General features: G+C 37.0%; 1 protein-coding gene across 13 annotated transcripts in view; it reads right to left on the bottom strand.

Annotated features, from left to right (window-relative positions):
* GPD2 (glycerol-3-phosphate dehydrogenase 2) overlaps positions 1 to 19,791 on the bottom strand; it is a 205,853-nt gene that overhangs the window by 74,516 nt on the left and 111,546 nt on the right. The window lies entirely within an intron of this gene.

Raw genomic sequence — 19,791 nt, 5'->3', positions numbered from 1 at the left:
CCATCATCTGCTTCCCTCATAATCTTCTCTTAATTAAAAGTTCCAAAGACTTTTCTGGCATATTATATAAGAGAACAAGCAGCCTTTGAAACTTAAGACTAGAAATAGCCCAGACTTCAATATTTCCCACTCTCTTCCACCCATCCAGAAAATGGTATGGCTTACCCCAATGCCAACCTCCAGAGACCCATAAAATAATTCAGGAATGTCCAACATGAGACTGGGCAGACACATGAAGGACAGCCACAATGCTCATATAATATAGACTTTAAGCCTATACTCAAATAATTTATTATAGTTAATGCCACAAAGCCAGTTTTTTAAAAAGTTTTAACACTTTAAATATCACCCCTAAAATATCATCATAAATCTAGGACAACTCCCTTGACTCAAAAGAGAAACATTTTTGGAAACTATCTAGGAAAAGGACAGTGAACTTGGATTCAAGAGTAAGTACTGCTGATATCTGGCTAACTAATAAAGAACCACATAAATTACTAATAAGAGATTCATTTTTGTCCCTACAAATAATTATATTGAAAATATAATTGAATACCACATTTCTGAACCATTTGCCCTACAATTCTGTTTTGTTAAATTTAGTCCAAAAAAATACAGGAAAATACACCAAGAAATCATGCATGGAGGGGAAAGCATAATGTATAGTAACCCCCACAAAAAAGAGAAGAAAATGAATAAGTGACTGATTAGGAATGGCTGAATAAACTATGGTACGTAAATGTGCTAGCGATTGCATCTGTGATTTCCTCAATACAGTATAGGAAATCTGAAGTGAGGAGACTCCTTCCAAGAATATAACCAGCACCTTCTCTACAGATTAGTTTTAGACAGTTGCCAGGGGGGACTGAAAGGGTAAATAACTAGTCCAGAGGTCATGCAGTCAGTGTGTATCAGAGACAAGACTTGAATGCAGGTCCTGGATCAAATTCTTTATCCTCCTTCAACTTACTGCTTCTCACATTAATGAAATAGAAATACTATTATCCCATAAGAAATTATGATTAGGAATAATCTGATAAAGTTGGGGAGACTTGTATGAACTGATACAGGGCAAAGCAAGGAGAATCAAGAGAAGAAAATGCATAATGACCATAAACAATTTGAAAGAAAACTGCACTTAAAACATCAAAATTCAGATAAATGCAACTAAGTCTTAATCCCAGATGAAAAACTGATAGGTGAAACCTAACTCCTTCCTGGTAGAGAAATTGGGTGGGGGGGAGAGGGGTAAGGGAAGAACTATAGGTATAGAATGAGTCTTAAGTGGTCAGACTAGGTTGATGAATTGATTTCTTTCCCTTAACTGTTCTGTATGACAATGATGGAAAGAAGGAAATAGGAAGGAAAGCAGTTACTAGAAATGACAACTATGTTTTTTTTTTCAAAAAGACATCAATAAGACTTTTTCTTAAATACAAGCGATAAATATATAATTTTTTTCAAAAGTTTATGTGTAACCATAGAAGTCATCACAATCCAGTTTAAAACAAAGTAAAATGAGAGACACACAGCATGAATATTGTATCACAATAAATAGTATGTTACTTATTTATTTGCCTCTATTTTGGTTAACTCCTTACAATGGAATCAATCCACACAATCCAAACATATGATTCATTAAAAACAAGTGGTATTCAAGCATTTCTTACTATATCCTTAGGTCTATGTTAGCTTCTTAATCTATCAAGCCTTTGAAAAAACTGAGTGGTTAGTTACTGATGACACAAAAGATGTGGTGAAACGTTCCCTGCTTTTGTAAAACTTTTATTTCCAACTGGACAATACAAAGAAAGGAAGAAGAAAGGTAGGAAACAAGCATCAAGAACTGACTATGTGTCAGGCACTGTACTAAGTGTTTTATCCCATCTGATCCTCACAATACGTGGCTCTTCTAATGAACCTCTTTTTACAATGGAAGGAACTGAGGCTGGCAAAGGTTAAGCAACTTGTCCAGGGTCCCACCAGTAGTAAGTGTCTGAGGCTCCACAGAAATTCACATCTTCCTGAAATCAGCCCAGCTCCATAGCCACTGAGCCATCCAACAGAGGCTTGAAATGCTCATCCTTGGAATGCTCTCCCTCCTCCTCTGCTTCTGGGAATCCAGTAACTACACACAGGCCACCTTGGTTCTCAGCTCAAATGCCTCCTCTTACAAGAGACCCTCCCTGATAGTACAGGACCCTTTGAAAGAGTGTGTCTTCTTAAAATCATTGTCTTTGATGCTTGCCTGGAAAAATCTGACTGAATATCTTGTCCTTGGAGCCCCATAAGTTATCTCAACCTTAACATGCACAAAATAAGGGTTCATTATATTTTACTCAAAATCTACCAATTTTCTAACTTCCCTCTCTCTCGAGGGCATTGCCAGTCCTGTCAAATGTCCAATTTGCTCCCTCAGAGTCATTCTTCACACTCCCTTCTCACTCAGCCATCTCTGCCTTACCCAAAAAGCTGCCAGTCCACTCAAATCGTCCTTCTTTCTCTCTGGTCACACAGTGGCTTAGGCTTTCATCACCTCTTCCCTCCACTGCCACAACAGCCTCCTAATTGGTCTCAGACTGTCCTCGATGCCACTGCCAACCTGAGAGTCTTAAACACAAGTTTAACTGGTTCCCTCAGTGATCCCTCAGGCTTCAGTTGCTCTGTTTCCTCTAGGACAAAATCCAAACTCCTCTCTGCCTTTAAAGTCCTTACAATCTGGCTCCAACCTATTTTTCAAGACTGCTTTCATCTTCCTCCTCTCACACCACCTCAATTCCAGCCAAAATGACCTACTTACTGTTTCCAGTACATGCAAGTCCATCCATGGCCTCTTTGCCTGACAAAGGCTTGCAATGCTCATCCTTGGAATGTTCTCCCTCCTCACCTCTGCTTCTTGGAATCTAGTAACTCCCTTGGTTCTCAGCTTTTTTATTTACAAGAGGCATTCCCCTTCCCTCATTCCTGAGGTGCCTTCATATGTCCTGACTATATGCTGTTTGTCTCTTTTAGAATATAAATTCCCTGACGTGAGAAACAATTTCATTTTTTGTATCCTTAGCACACCTGGCCCAGGCAAGGGCTTCTCTAGTGAATGAAGACAAACAGAGATAAGTTAAGTGAATTGCCTGGGGTCAAACAGTTAGTAAGTGTCTGAGTCTGGATTTGAACTTGGATCTTCCGGACTCCAGGTCCAGTATTCTATCCACTGAACCACCAAGCTGCCCAATACTTGGCTCAGTGCCTACATATGGCAAGAGCTTAAGAAGTGGTTGTTGTCCAACTGAATTTTGCTGTATGTGCATTTGTTGTCTCCCTCAAAGAGCTCTTTGAAAGTAGCTAGAGTTGCTAGAAGGAGTTTCTATCACCAGTACTTTACCCAGGACCAGGCACAATCATAATAAATGTTTGTTGACTGGATAAAGTTGTCTCCTTACTTAGAAGGAGGCCACCAAGAATTGGTATGGAGGTCCATCCCTAAAGGGAGTAAGAGTATGGAGTATCAGGGATCTCAGTAGGACCTCCAAATATCTAAAACAGGCCTCGGTTTGCTCATCTGTAAAATGTGCTAGAGAAGGAAATGGCAAACCATTTTTTTTCAGTATTTTCACCAAGAAAACTCCAAATGGGGCCACAAAAAGTCAAACATGACTGAAATCAACTATTTAACAATGAGCTAAGCATTAGGGATAAAAAGAAAAGTAAATGTGGGGTCCCTTTCTTCAAAAAACTCACATTCTAAAGGGGTAAACATGCAAACAATTATGTATAATATATATGTATGTCTATGTATACACACACATACAAAGAAAATGGAAAATATTCTCAGAGAGAGACACTAACAGTAAGAGGGGCCTGGAAAAAACGTCTTCCAGAAGGTAGGATTTGAGTTGAGCTTTGAAGGAACTCACAGAAATCAGGAGGTGAAAAGGAGGCAAGACTTGCTGGAATGGGAAAAAAAAACAAGGGAAAAGCAAGGGAGATGGAATGTCAAATATGAAAAAAAAAAAACAAGATGGTGCTGCAGGATCACAGAATAAAAGGAGGGGAGTAATGACGTGTTAAGAAGAATGGAAAGATAGAAAGAAGTCAAGCTAGGAAGGGATTCAAAAGCCAGAGATTTTATATTGGATTCATCCAATAAAAAGCTACTGAGATTTATTGAGTAGAAGAGTAACTTAGAAGAGTAATTTCATAAAATCACTTTTGCAGCTGAGTGGAGGATGAGATACTTGAGTCAGGAAGATGAACCAGAAGGTTTTTGCACAATAGTCACCCTCCAGAGAAAGAACTGATAGATAGAAATAAGCAAGAAATAGTTTTATATATATTTATATATATATATACTTTTTGTCAAATAATGCTTTCTCTAGTGTGGAGAAGGGAAGGAAGGAGATATCTAGTTTTAATGTAAAAAATAAATTTTAAGTTAAAAAAAAAAACAGTTCAGGTCTGACTTGATAAGCCTGAACAAGTCTGGTGACCCTGTAAATGAAAGAAAAGTGATGAATGAAGATATACTATGTATGAAAGCAGAAATGACTAGACTTGGCAAGAGATTGGCTGGGTAGAGTGAGCTCAAGAAAGGAATCAAGGTGATTAACTTGGCTACTCTCCACAATGCAATGATCTGGGACAATCCTGAAAGACTTAAGACAGGGAATGCTATCTACCTTCAGAGAAAGAACTGTTGGAGTTGTCTTTCACATCACTGTATTTTTGGTTTTTATTCTGAGACTTACAACAATGATCAATATGGAACTGTGTTTTGTATGAAAATCAAAATCAAAAGAAAAAAAGAGATTATAAATCTTTAAAAAAAAGAAAGGAATCAGGGATGACACTGAGATTGTCAACTTGAATGATAGGAGTATAGTGGTGCCTTCAACAATAATAAAATATTTGGAAAAGGGAACAGTGTGTGTACACACACACACACACACATATTGGGGAGAGGGAGGAGAGGAGGAGTTCTGTTTTAGATACAAGGAGTTAGAGATGCCTGTGGTGTAACCAGTTTGAGATGTCCAAAAGACAGTTAGTAGTGCAAGATGAATTGAGAAGTTAGGGTTTCATATACAGATTCACTAATCATCAGCATAGAAATTGTAACTGAATCCATGGGAGCTAATGAAATCAAAAACTTAGGAGAGGAAAAGGAGAAGAGGGGCCAGGAAAGATGCTTGCAGAATGCTCAGTTGGTAGCCATGACCTGAAAGAAGATCCAGTAAAGGAGACTGAGAAGAAACAGTCAGGTAGGAGCACAATCAGGAGAAAGCAACATCATGAAAACCTAGAGAAGAAAAGTTATGTAGGAGGAAGAGAGGATCAACAATGTCAGATACTATGGAGAGGTTAGGAAGGATGAGAATTGAGAAAAGCTTAGTAAATTTGGAAAATAAGCGATCCTTTAGGACCCTGGAGAGAAGTTGCTGTTGAATGATAAACCCAGATTGCAGAGGGTCTAAAAGAGGGTAAAAGGAGAAGAAATGGGAGGTACAGAATCTAGATGGTTTTTCCAAGGAATTCAGCCAAGAAGTAGAAGATAAACAGAAAGAAACCTACTGGAGGATGGCTAAATCAAGTCAGAGTTGAGTTAGTTTGTTTTTAGCTAGAGAAGACAGAGGTATATTTTTAGACAACAGAAAAGCAGCCAGTAGAAAGAAACTGAAGAGTTCTGAGAAGGGGGCACATGGTAGAAGCAATCTTCTAGAGAATATAGGATTGGATGTGTTAGATGAGCTTGCCATGGCTTGAAGAAAGGCTGCCTCTTCATGTGATACAGGCATGAAGGGAAGAGATGATAGGGTAGCTATGAATGATGTTATATGAGAATGGGGAAAAAAGAGGCTCATGTAAGTTGCCTCAATGTTTCTTGGTGAAGAATGAGTTGAGGTCCTTAGCTAAGAGGGTAAGGAAAGGAGATTCCATGGAAGATTTTGGGAGACATGAAAATGCTTTGAATAGTTAACATGATAAGTGTGAAAGTAAATTGATTAGGGAGGTATAAAAGAGTGAACACCAGCGCTGGAAGTAGAAGACCTAAGTTGGCATATATTTGGCCGTAAATGTGGCATTCTAAAGGTGTATTAATTATAACTCTAAAATTTCTAATTCTTACTGCTTGACCTGATCTGGTAAATGTGATTTCTATGTATTAGTAAGAACGTCCCTTTTGATTTGTCTCACTTTGCCTCTCTATGGATATCAGTCTATATTAACTTCAGGAAATGTAGAGTGATGTAGTTATTGCTGATGCATCATGGGCAGCCAATAGTCTAAAAGCATTGCCCCCTAAAAGTATGCCAGTTATTGTATGTCGTCCAATTAGAAATCTCAAATCTACAAGTTTCTATTTCTATATTTTGATGTTAGAAGGTATGACCTGGAATAATCCTAAAATGTAATTCCCCCTCATTGGTTCCTTTGCTTTAAAAAAAAAACATATACATCTGGGAACCATTCAAATCAAAGGGGTGATTTCATAAAAATGTTGAGTTACCTACAATTTAGTGGTATGAGTTACAATAAGAGCTGGAATGAAAAATTAAAGATCTTCAGTGATACATGTAAAACCCAATGAAATTGCTTGTAGGCTATGGGAGGGGGAGAGGCGAGAGGAAGGGAAAGAATATAAATCATATAACTAAGGAGAATATTCTTAATTAAAGTCTAAAAATGAAAGATCTTAAGGAATCCTATGATAAATTGCAGAGGGGGGGTGAAAAAAAACTTAAGTGAGACTTTAAAACAAAAGCCAAATAATCAAAAACTCCTATAAAAAACCTCAAATATATCTTTTTATTTCTTAATTCAGAAGACAAAAAAGAGTAGTCTGGTCTCTATCTCCTCTATTTTCTAATATTCAGAACCTATTAAAAATACAACTGCAGGCTTTTCCAGAAGATATACTAATAGGAATTTAACAGGACCACCTTTTCTGGGACAGAAAGATATGTCCCTCTTTTCCAGTTGAGGGTCACCTTTTCAACATTCTATCACATCTTCTACTTTCCCACAGTCTTCCCATAACCTTAAAGTCAGTCTCTAGAATTGACCCACCAAGTCATCTCTTCCCAGAAAGATCACTCATTGAGAATACTCTCCAGGAAACTCTTCTTGGAGTCTCACTTGTTTCAAGTACATCTAGTCAACCTCAATACACCTTCTGTGTCCTCCTGAAGCAGACACTTGGTAACTATTGGCCTTATAACCTATTCAGGCCCTGCAGTCTACAAATTACCTCAAAATACTAAATTCCCTTTTCAGGGAATTTCTTACACAGAAAATCAAGATAAACTAGTCCAAGTAACTAATAATTTCCCCAGAAAAAGAGAAAGATACCACATATTGTGTAACTAGACTACTCAACTATTTTTTATATTAATTCCAACTATGTTTGGGCAAAATTCTAGAACCCATTGACCCCAAAGGTGCATCTTTTTATGTAAATATAGATGCCAACACATTTCCCTCCACCATCACAATTGTCAAAGAATAGATCCATCAAACTATTATTGATGAAGTTTCCAAGGGATATGCTCTGACATACTCTACTACCAAATCCTTAGACCTTTGCCTTCTCTCCATTTCTCCTTTTCACTATCCTCTCCTTGCTACCTATCCTTTCTTCCTGTCTAGACTCCATGGTTTTGCTCCTGATAATGAATAGGATGCATAGGAAATTGCTGGATGTGTGCTCCATCTAGATAATTTATGATGATAACCAAATCTTCCTTTCCCACCTTAACCCACATGAACTTCTCCTTTCCCCACACAAGCAAAAGAGGGATGATGACAGGATCATAATGATATTAGATTGCCCCACATTTTGCTAAAGTAACTGAAGACTATTACTAATAACCTGACCTACCTGTCAAAGCTTACAGAGGCCAGTCAGTCAAAATATTTATACACAATCTAGAAACTTCTAAGCCCTTTCTTGAGTCTCTAGACATAGTACATATACCTCCCCAAGTTTCAGAAATTCAAATATTATATTGTTGTAATAAATTTGTTCTCAGGATGGACAGAAGACAACCCATGTAGAAAATCAGATTCTCCAACAGTGGTAAAAAAATTTCTTAAATTCATGTCATAATCAGGACTACCAGTTTTTCCATCTAGTGATCAAGGCACATATTTTATAAAGTTTGTTAAGGAAATCACTACATTTTTCATTAAATAATACCTATACCACCCTCAATGTAAGGAGGATAATTGTTATTGAAAGATGAAATAATATTCAAAGAAAAAATCAGCCAAGTTAAGAAAGAAACCAGCTTGAAATGGTAACTTCCAACACCTCTGCCCACTCCCAAAATAGTTGTGCATGAGAGCTACCCCACACAAATAACTTTTAGTTCTAAGCCCATACAAGGTCATCATGGGGAAAACTGAGTTTCTGGTTTCTTGCTCAATTAACCTAAAAAACATAAATATCATTTCTCCAAACTTATGAATTATGTCTAATTTTCTCATTCCTATGTCCAAGCCACTGTTGCAAGTAGTCCCACAAGGCTATGCCACCAGTTGCCACTGGAAATTTGCTACATGGATCCTTGTTAGCCCTTGCAAAAGGTCCCAGACCTGGATTTAGGTACTATGCCAACAAGAGATAAAAATCCTCCACCAAAATCCTCCCATATCATCCTTATAGACTAAGGCAAAGAGCTAGAAACAGATTTGATACAGCAGCCAAAAGATCCCAAAGAAAGCTGAAACACAGAAGAAAAACATATGATTGATCACATGGTTCTATGGGGATATGATTGGGAATGTTGACTTTAAATGATCACTATTGTGAATAGTAATAATATGGAAATAGGTTTTGAACAATGATACATGTAAAACCCAGTGGAATTGCCAATTGGCTCTGGGAGGGGGGAAGAGGAAAGAAGGGAAAAAAAATTAATCATGTAACCATGGGAAAAAATCTAAATTAATTAAATAAAAAAAAATTTTTAAAGATCCCAAAGAAGAACTGGATGAGGGCAAAGGTCTAAAAGTATCTACCTTGCAAGACAAACTAGAAAAGGAAAACTAATATGCCCTGGGGAATTAGAGTTGACCATTACTAATATTCATGGAGTGAGATGCAGATCACCCTTCCTGCTATCACCCCATCTAGGAAAAAGTTGATGACGTTTACTCAGCTCGGACACAAGAAGGAAAGTAGAACCAAGTGAGAAATTTAGATGCTGAAAGCATAATGTGACTGCCAGACTAGAAAGAAAGCTGAAACCTAGCTGTAATGAGTCCTGCTCTTCCCAAGGCAGGAACAGAAGCTGGTGAACCCTACACCACCCCCAAATATATGAAGAGTCTAAGGCAGTTTTGCAATCCAATTTTGAGAATATATTGATCAGCAAAAGGAGAAGTTATAAAGTGAATGATAAAGAGAATATAATGAAAAACAATGAAATACCAAAGATTTCAAAACAAAAACCTCATCTAAAAAAGGTAAAACAATTTTTAAAAGAAAACTCTCAAATCCTAAGCAAAAGATGAGTATGAAATCTTCAAAGAGACTACAAAACTATCTTTAAAATGTTACAAGACAAAGAAAAGCAATATAATGCCTGGTGAAATATAAAACTTACCCAAGAAAGCATGAAACAACAAGAAACTCCAGAATGGTTCAAAAAGGAAATGAAATCGATAAACCAATCAGGTGTCCTTGACAAAAGACTAATCAGGTCATAAGTCCAAAAAACATTGAGTCCTAAAGGAACTAAATTAAAGTTAATCTCTCCATTCTTGGAATTAAAGAACAATTAGTTTCTAAGTTCTTCCCCAACCACTAGAGATATAAACATGCAAGGTTCAGTTTCTAATCCCCAGAAGAGCTGTAGTAACAGAAAACTAAAAAACAACCAAATACTCAAAAAGGTAATCAAACAAAGACCGATTTCAGTATCCAGTTATAGGCCAAATTTCCCAACAGAAAGTAAAAGACTTTGCCATTCCTCAAACAGCTAAAGTAACTCTTTGCCTCCTTTGCCTGATAAAAATGAACCTCAAAAAGTTTATACAACCCTACTTTTGTGGCGTTGTTCTTTCTATACCTTCCCAAACCAACAAATATTTATTAAGATCTCAGTCAAAATAGTTCCATAGTGGGCAAAGGGGTTCCAAATAACAGTATAAAACAGCACATTAGGAGTCCACATTCTACTGGGTGGATGGAAATACACAACTAGACTTCTCTTTGTCCTCTAGATATTTAAACCCAGATCTTGACTCCAAATCCAATGTTCTTGCAGCTCTTCCATTTATTCTTTGTCTTTGTAATGTGAAAGTGTGGAAAGAAAAGGGTCCCTTCAGCACCCTTAAAATAACCAGATTCCACTGCTGATTCATTTGTAGCAAATCTCTAATTTTTAGGTCTTCTACAGAACATAAACAAGTCTTGAAAGAATCAGGGGCACTAAGGTGGCCAAAACATGCAAACTTTAACATACATCTATAGCTCTGCCTTTCTTATTATGACCTGTATATGTGAGTACTAAGGGGCAACATGAGTATTAAAAAAGATTCTAAATCAGAGAATTTGGTTCAAAAATCCCACCCTCTCATCTGTATGACTTTGAGCAAATCTAAGCCAAGTTATGGAGCTTCATTTCTCAATAGCTTCTGGAAGTCTTTTCAAGTCAACAATCATCTATTAAGCACCCACTATGTGCCAGGCACCATGCCAGCATTGAGGGCAGAAAGTCTTTAGAAACTCGAACTAATGTGGGAGTTAACCTACCAGCTACTATATACAAAAAGAAAAAGGCAGGATAAACCAGAGGTAATCTCAGAAGGAAGGCTTCAGAATTGAGAGGACTCATGAAATACCTCTTATTGAAAATTATTTTTTTAACTAAGACTTAAAGAAGTCAGTGCAACAAGGAGGCTTACAGGAAGAACAGAAGTCCAGGTATGGGGAAAGGCCAAAAAAAGCCAATGAAAATGCGTGGAATTGGGAGATGGAGTGCCTTATGGAAGGAACAGTCCAGGCAAGAGTCACTGGCCCACAGTACACATGGTGGGATGTAATAAAATGACAACATTCATTCAACAAAAGCTAGCATTATTATAGCACTTATTAGGTGCCAAACATGATGCTTGAACTCTGGAAGATAAGAAGGGGTCAGATTATTACAGGCTTTAAAAGCCAAACAAAGGACTCTCTGGCACTAAAATTAGGACCTTGTGGATAAGAACCAAAGGATAGAAATGTGAAGCAGAGGCTTCTTTTCTTTAGAACTCCATCTCCCCACCCACCAAAGCAGCCTGCAGTTTCAGCAGCATAAGTGATGGCCTATGTTTTGACTTGGCATTTTCTATAAGGGAATCTGTTTATTTTAATGGAATTTTACATGTTGAATTGATTTAGTATCTATTAGTATTTATCTCTTGGGAAAAAGGTCCACTTAAGAGAGGAAATAAACTGAGACAGATGATAGCCAAGGCTCACATATTTTGCATACCTTTTTAGGATACTAGAGATTAGGTGAACCATAACCAAAAACATCACTAAGAGAGGACAGCACTGATTTTTAAAGGTAAAGACTGCTGAAATTAACCAATCTCTTTCCTATAGAGGAACAAGCATTCAAAGTGTATATAAAAGTTCTAAATTGTCTATTTATATTGGTCCTTTAAATAATTTGCATACTCAGCAACTGAATCAACAATACAAACAAAGATGACTCCTTATCTGAAATGTCTGGTAAATATGCAATGTAATTGGGGTCATAATTTGTAAGCACAATGCACTATAAATTTTAATTAGTTAATTAGAAATGCTAGAATAGCCCCACACAGAGACCCTTACCAAGATACAGGTTTCACAAAAGTTTCAATTTGCCAATAATTTTACTGATAAGTGCTACCTGAGTTTGTTGAATGTGGGAATAGAGTTTTTGCAACTTTTTCCTGTCAGGCTTTTAACTCTTTGTCATCTTAATCCAGCAAGGTTTGAAAACTTCATGCCTAAACTGGGGCATTAATACATTGCTGGTGGTGTTGTGAATTGATCCAGCCATTCTGGAGGGCAATTTGGAACTGTGTCCAAAGAGTCTAAAAGACTGCCAGCCCTTTGATCCAGCCATATCACTGCAAGATTTATACCCCAAAGAGATCATAGGGGAAAAGACTTGTACAAGAATATTCATAGCCTCACGCTTTGTGGTGGCAAAAAAAAATTGGAAAATGAGGGGATGCCCTCCAATTGATGAATGGCTGAACAGATTGTGGTATCTGTTGGTGATGGAATACTATTGTGCCCAAATGAATTGAAGGAATTCCATGTGAACTGGAACGACCTCCAGGAATTGATGCAGAGTGAAAGGAGCAGAACCAGGAGCACATTGTACACAGAGACTGATACACTGTGGTACAATCGAACGTAATGGACTTCTCCATTAGTGTCAATGCAGTGATCCTGAACAACTTGGAGGGATCTACAAGAAAAAACACTATCCACATTCAGAGGAAAAACTGTGGGAGTAGAAACAGAAAAGAAAAACAAATGCATGATGACATGCATCAAAGGGGATATGACTGGGGATGCAGACTCTAAAACAATCACCCTAGTGCAAATATCAATAAAATGAAAATAGATCTTGATCAATGACACATGTAAAACCCAGGGGGATTGGATATCAACTATGGGAGGGAGATAAAGGAAGGGGAGGAAAAGAACAGGAATCTTGTGACAATGGGAAAATATTATAAATTAATTAAATAAAATTTTCCAAATTAAAAAAAAAAATTCATGCCTCCCTATCCCAAATTTCAAGTTCCTATATTGCTAATTTGACTTCAAACTATTTTGAGGGACAGTTCCAAAAATTGTTCTATCATTTTATTGAAGATTTCCTATCCATACTATTGCTATACATAAAGTAATATGTAAAAAGGACACTGACACCAATCACTTCTACTCATCATTCATCTACCAGTTAAGCGACCTACAACCTGGCCCCTGTCAAAATAGACCTCTGCCCTTTCTACCATTATCTCTTGACATTGGACTAATCATAGCCAAAGTACTCTACCCTCAGAGTACTCTACATAATCCTATTTAAACTTCACTTTCATTTGTGCTTACCTTTGATGTACTGAGAAATTAAAATCATTTCCTTCTTGGACTTTGACTTCCCACTCCCAATGACTCATGGTACTTGCATTTAGCCTTTAAAATAAATATAAAAACCTACACCATACCATAGTTGTTTAAGGAGAAAGCTAAGAAAAAAAGGAATATTTGAAAAGCTTTTCACTCACAGTCTAGTAGTTGATCCCCTAATACAATGCTCCATCTCCTCTTTCCATGCTGGCAAATTCCATGAATGTCCAAAACTTCATGCCCCTTATTTCTCACTTCTTTGGAGTGTTAGTCAATCTTCCAGGCTCAACTCAAATGTCATCTCTTACAAGGACACATCCAAACATTCCCATTTTTTAACTACACTCTCCTTGTTCAAATTGTTTGCATTAACTTATCTATAGGTAGGGAAATACAGTGATTTTGAACTTCTCCACATAGAACAAATACTAAGGATTTTGATGCTGGTAAACATATCTACTAGGAATGTGAGCCAAGAAAGTAGGACAATGACCTTGCCTTCTTTATTAGGCTTATTTCTGGTTCAATTGTTCAAATCCATTTGTATGCCAGTCAAAGATCTTGGAAGAAAAATAGACTATGTATCTTCAAATTCCACATAGTCCCTCCTGGTAGTTTTTGGTGGGGCTCTCAAAATGAGTTTTTGATTCTCAGTATTCCTATAAAGTATTAAATAGGAGTTACATGGAATTTCTAATCTAAAACTTAGATAGTCTGAAACCCTAAGCTTTAAATCAGCAATAGACGGAAATAGTCAAAAAAACAGATTTAATCTTAGTTTGGGACCTTCTGGCTGGCTTTTTTAAACTATACTTTGATATATGTGTTGTCTGTGGCTTAAAGATGTATTAACCTGCCCTTGTCGGAAAGAGATTTTTTAGCCACTGTTTCTCACAGATATAAATAGAAAATCTAGAAATGGCCATAAAGAATGAGAGTCCAGAAGATAGCAAGAAAGAAAGGATCTATTCAACAAGATCATCAGAAAGTATTATGAAGAAGTCAGCAACACCACAGCAACAGAGATATAAGTAAGTTGCCCATGAATGTGCTCTATTTACATGAGTTCCTGGCATGTGCTGCCTCACCAATGTTCCCTAGATACTGTCAATGATAAAATAATTCATTTTAGCACTGGAATGTGATACTACCACTAGATCTATATGCCTAATTAAATCAAAGAAAAAAGTGTCTCTACATCTACAAAAATATTTATAATGCCTCCTTTTGTGGTGGCAAAAAAACTGGAAACTGAGGGAGTGCCTATTAATAGGGGAAGAGCTAAAAAATTATGGTACATGAATGTGATAGAATACAATTGTGATATGAGAAATTAATAAGGAAATAGACTCAGAGTAACTTATATGAACTGATATAGAGTGGGACAAACCAGAACAACTCATACAAAAATAATATCATAAAGACAAATAATTTTGAGACAGGAACAGTGATCAATAAAATGACCAATCATGATTCCAGAGGGCTCTCATGGTGAAATAGGACTTGGAGTACATACTGAAATATTTGGGGGGAAGGGAAAGAACATGGTTAAAGTGGTCATTTATTTTCCTTGACCATATGTATTCATAATAGGTTTTGTTTTCCTTGCTTTCTCAGTGGGTAAGGGAGGAAGAAGAGGGAGGGAGTAAATTTGGAATTAAAAATAAAGTAAAATTGAATTTCATACAGCACTTGAAAGTTTGAAATAATCTTCTTTCTTCTTTTTTTCTTTATTTTATTATTTTTATATTTATTTTATTATTTTTATTATTTTTATTTATTTTTAATTATATGAAAATTAATAATTAATTATTTATTCATTTGATCCTTATAACAATCCTGAGAAGTAGGTTATTACTCTATTTTGCAAAAAAGAAAGATAAAGTTAAGAGAATTAGTCATGGTCACAAAAATATCTACAGTAGAACTGAACTCAAGTGTCTTCCCTGCATGAAGTATGACACTCTATCTACTTCATCTCATGTTACTTCTTCAATACTCTCCATCTGGGTCTAGGTATGTTTAGATGTATTCCTGGTTACCTTTGCTCGATATGTGCTCTCCTTCACTAGTGGGAAAGTATAAACTAGGTATATTGGGAACTGGAGATTTTTTATCCTATTCCAGTTAATTACTTTCAGTGTGATGGACCTTAATGTCTTCTCTTTTGAATTAAGGTGCCCTCTGGCTGGCTGGTAAAAGTGAGTATTTATAGGGGTTCATGAGCAATGGGGCTTTGGATGGATGTTGACATCTAGAGTAGGTTTCTAGTGTGGCAAAGCGGGCACCCCAAATGCTACAAGTACATTTATTATATCCCTTCATAGCATTGAAGCTTGTATAAGTCAAGGACTGTTTCATTTTTTTTCTTTCCATCTCCTGCATCTGCCATAGTGTTGTATGTACTGCTCCATGTGCAATTAGTGCCTGTTGACTTAAAAGAAGCAATTCACATTTATATTGTACCCCAAAGCTTATGGAGCACTTTTATATTACTCTACTACCAAAAAGTGACTGCATAAATAGAAGATTCCCATTTCACGGATAAGAAAACTAGGTTTAAAGAATTTTGATGACCTGCCTGGAATCATAGGGCTAGTGTTTGAAGAAGCCAAGATTCAAATCCAGGGCTCTTGACTCCAAATCCTCAAGACTGAAGAAAAGAAAGCCAGGGTTATTTAGGCAAAGTAGAACAGCCCTAGTTCTTTTTCCACATGACAGCTTTTCAAATATTTAAAAGGAAACTATTGTCTCTTTTGCCAAACTCTCTTCACCAAGCTAAACATCCTTAGTTCCTTCAAATGATCCCTCATGTGGCAGGAATTCAAGGCCTTTAACAAGCTAATTATTCTACTCTGAACACAGGCCAGCTAATCAATACTGTTCCTAAAGCATGGTGTCTAGAGCTAAACACAAGACTTCACATTCAGCCCAATGAATACTGATTCTGTCCTCTCTCAGTGAAGTTTAATAATATCACAGCTGCCATCTCACAAAGTGGACTCTGAATTTGTGGTCCAAGAAAAAATCCAGATCATCAGGGAGCATCTTCTTTCTGATACATCAACCTTTCTCTTTATACCATAATTGACCATGGAGTGCAGGGATGAGGAGAAGAGAGGGATGGAGAGGAAGAGGAGAGCCAGGTGTTGTTGTGTTGGTAAAACAATAACCTCTAAAAAGCAAATGCAATCTGACCACTGTTAGGAGGAAATGGATTTGGTTGGTAAAAATAGCTCATGTTTGGATATAAAGAATATGTAGCTTTTCCTTCACCATCCTCTTCTGAGTCCCCCAAAATCACACCGATAAAATAGCATGGGCACCCATGATATACAAGAGCTTTAATGTCTACTGGCCCTCCAAAACTTTGATGTCCTGAAAAATCTAATTATTATTGGTAACTTTAAAAGATCACAGTAATTTATTTTTGTCAAATGTGACTAAAGATTAATGGATACAATCAGGAATAATTGGGTGAAAACATATCAAAGACAGAGAAAGCAAAATTTGTTGTTAAGTGAAGCATCAAACATAATAAAAGAGCAAATTCCATGAATGAACAGCAACAATGAACAAGTCATTAACCAAATGCCTATGATTATTTCACACTTCAGAACGCTACTGATACGATCAGAAAATGCAGTAAAAGGATAAATATAGATTACCTTCAGCAATTCTTTGTACATTTTAATTACAATTCTACTTTCCCCTGGAGGCCTACCTACCAACATTATGGAAACAAGCATGAAAACTGTACTTGTAGAGCTAAATGAGTTTACCAACTACTTTAAATAAACCATAAAAACCAATATGCAAATATAACCTAGCTAATCTGTGGGGTTTTCTAAAACCATAACCAATGTGCCTAAGATATTAAAAATGCATATCCTTTTCCTTAGAAATTATTAATCATGTGCACAAGTTTTAAAACCCACACACAGAATTGTGTGTGTGTGTGTGTGTGGTTTAGTCATTTCATTCCTGTCCAACTCTTCACAGCCCCATTTGGGGTTTTCTTGACAAAAAGATACAGTAGTTTGTCATTTTCATTTCTAGCTCATTTTACAAATGAGAAACTGAGGTAAATAAGACTAAATGACTTGCCCAAGGTCACACAGCTAGTAAACGAATAAGTCCACATTTATACTCAAGAAGATGAGTCTTCTAGGCTGGGCACACAATCCACTGCACCCCCAAGCTGCTCGTGAAATTAATTACCACATGACTAATGTAGAATCTAGAGTGGTAATACTTTTGAGTAACTCTGAACTCCTCAATTTTTCAAACATCATGTCCATTAAAAATAAGAAAGATCTCTATAAAGCTCTGAAAAATAGATCTCTAACAGTTTTAGGGTTTGTTATACTATTTGCTTAAGTTTGATGACCCATTAATAAGAGTATTTATAATCCATGTCAGCATTTACTCAATGTGAATCAAAAATGAATTAAACCTATCCATATTCCTCCCTATCCTTTGTGACTCTCATTTATGTCCTGCCAAAAATTCACCATAGGGAGTTGACTCAACATACTGTAGATCATCATCATAAAATAATAGTTAGCATTTATGTGGTATTTTATGATCTATGGAATACTTTTAAAATATTATCTCATGTGATCCTTGCAACAAACTTGGAAGAAAAGTACTATTATCCCAGGAAATTGAGGTAAGAGGAGGTTAAATTACTTGCCCAGGAGTGACAGAACTAGTGAGTATCCAAGTTAAGATCTGAATTTAGATCTTTCTAATTCTAAGTCTAACACTATCCCCATGATGCCACCTGTATGGGTTTTCTTCACACTGAATGGATTCCTATGGAACACACATGGGTATCCATTTAGTTTATTTTTTTCCATTTTTATTGTCATGCAAAACACACTTCCATATTGGTCACTGTTGTAAGAGCAGTCATACATAACCAAAACCTCAAAATAAAGCTAAAAATACACTGATGTGAAGGCCAATTCCTACTGTCTTTTCTCTGGGAATTCATCTAGTTTTAAAAATTACCAAATGAAGAATCGTGTTTCTGACTCAAGGGACTTGATTTATCTTTTGAAGGCTTTATGCATATTAAGAGCTTTTCATCCTCAATGTCTTTCTGAATAATCAATTAATTACATTCTACAAATAAGATAAGAAAGTTTATGTAATTCATTCAAGATTTTTTTCACCTAAATTAATTACGTGACCCTGAACAAATCACTTAGCCTAAGCAGGTCTCAGTTTCCTCAAATGTAAAATGCAGGACTTAGACTAGATAAATTTAGGGAGCTTTCAAATTCTAAAATTCATAATGCTACTGATGCTTGGCTCCATTAAAGTCCTACTTCATTGTCTCAAGTTGGTAAGGCTCTGACTCTGGTTTCCTAAAGGCTATTATCAATAGAGTAAAAATTCTGGCAGGTACTACTAAGCTGTAAAAACTTCTCAGCATCCAAGACCCAAACTAGTTAAGTTTGGACAGAGTCATCAACAAAAGGCTGGCAACCAGGTGTGATGGGGAAGCTGGGGGTGAGGGGTAGGGGAGGAAACAGAGTAGAGTTTCCTACTATGCCAGGAATTCATGAAATTCACTGAAGGCACAGAAGAGAGGTGATCCACACTGGGGAAGAGAGCATCCACACTAATGGAATCACAAACCTTGTGATACTAAAGAAGGGGGGGAGGATATCCCAGAGAACTACAGAGTGCCAGAGAGGTGGCCTGCCCTCAACAAAATCCTACTCTGATTCCTTCTAATGGTCCAGAGGGAATGCTAGAATATCCAACACTCAATCAGTATCTACTCTATTCCTGTTAGGCCCTGGGGATAAAGGAAGATAAATTTACGGTCCTTATCCTTGAGGAGTCTCCACATACAAAAAAGATGCATTCAGTGTAATGTAAATGGAAAGCAATCTCAAAGGGAAAGCACGAGCCATGTGTGGGGTGGGAGAAGGTCTGCGAGGTGTGAGATTTAAAATGGTTGAGGTCTTAAACTGTAGTGATTAAAATAGTGAAAGATATAAATTGTGATAGATATAAGAGAGGGTGAGTAAATTTGACCGCAGAAATATGTTTCACTACAGTGTCTTGGGTTTTAAATCAAATATAAGGTGGTCGCCAGGGAAATATTCCCAATTATTCAAATACCCAAGTCAATTGGGTTTTATAGAGATTTTAATTAACAATACAATGAGTAATCAAAGAAAGAGAGAGAGAGAGTAAGAAAGGAATAAGTATGAAGGGCCTCAAGCCAATATGGCCTAGACCTGAGCCTTAAGAGAGAAATCAGTCAGTTTTTTAACACTCACCACAAGGTCTGACTAAACAAGGATTCTAGTGACACCAGGCCAGCTCCATCTCAGCTGACTTCACCAGAGAGCCTTCCAGCCAGAGACTGTTCCAATGGGCATCTCTCCAGAGCCTCCAGAGGGACAGAGTCCCCTTAGAGGAGCTCCAGTGAGACCTCCTTAGAGATTGTCCTCCAAGAGCTTCCCTTCTCCAGAGCCTCTCTCAAGAGATTCTTCCCAAGAGGTCCTCATCAGAGATCCTCCAAAAGGAATTCTCCAAAAGGAATATCCTCAAGAGATTCTGCTTTTTCTTATATAGGGGTTTTTCTCCCATGTCACCTCCCCTAAGTCCCTACATCTACCAATCACTGTAGACGCTTTCCAAAGGAC

The sequence above is a fragment of the Monodelphis domestica genome, chromosome 4 (assembly GCF_027887165.1).
Source record: "Monodelphis domestica isolate mMonDom1 chromosome 4, mMonDom1.pri, whole genome shotgun sequence".
NCBI classification, from domain to species: Eukaryota; Metazoa; Chordata; class Mammalia; order Didelphimorphia; family Didelphidae; genus Monodelphis; species Monodelphis domestica.
Note: the sequence above shows the minus strand (reverse complement) of the source record. Positions and strands in the feature narration are given on the sequence as shown.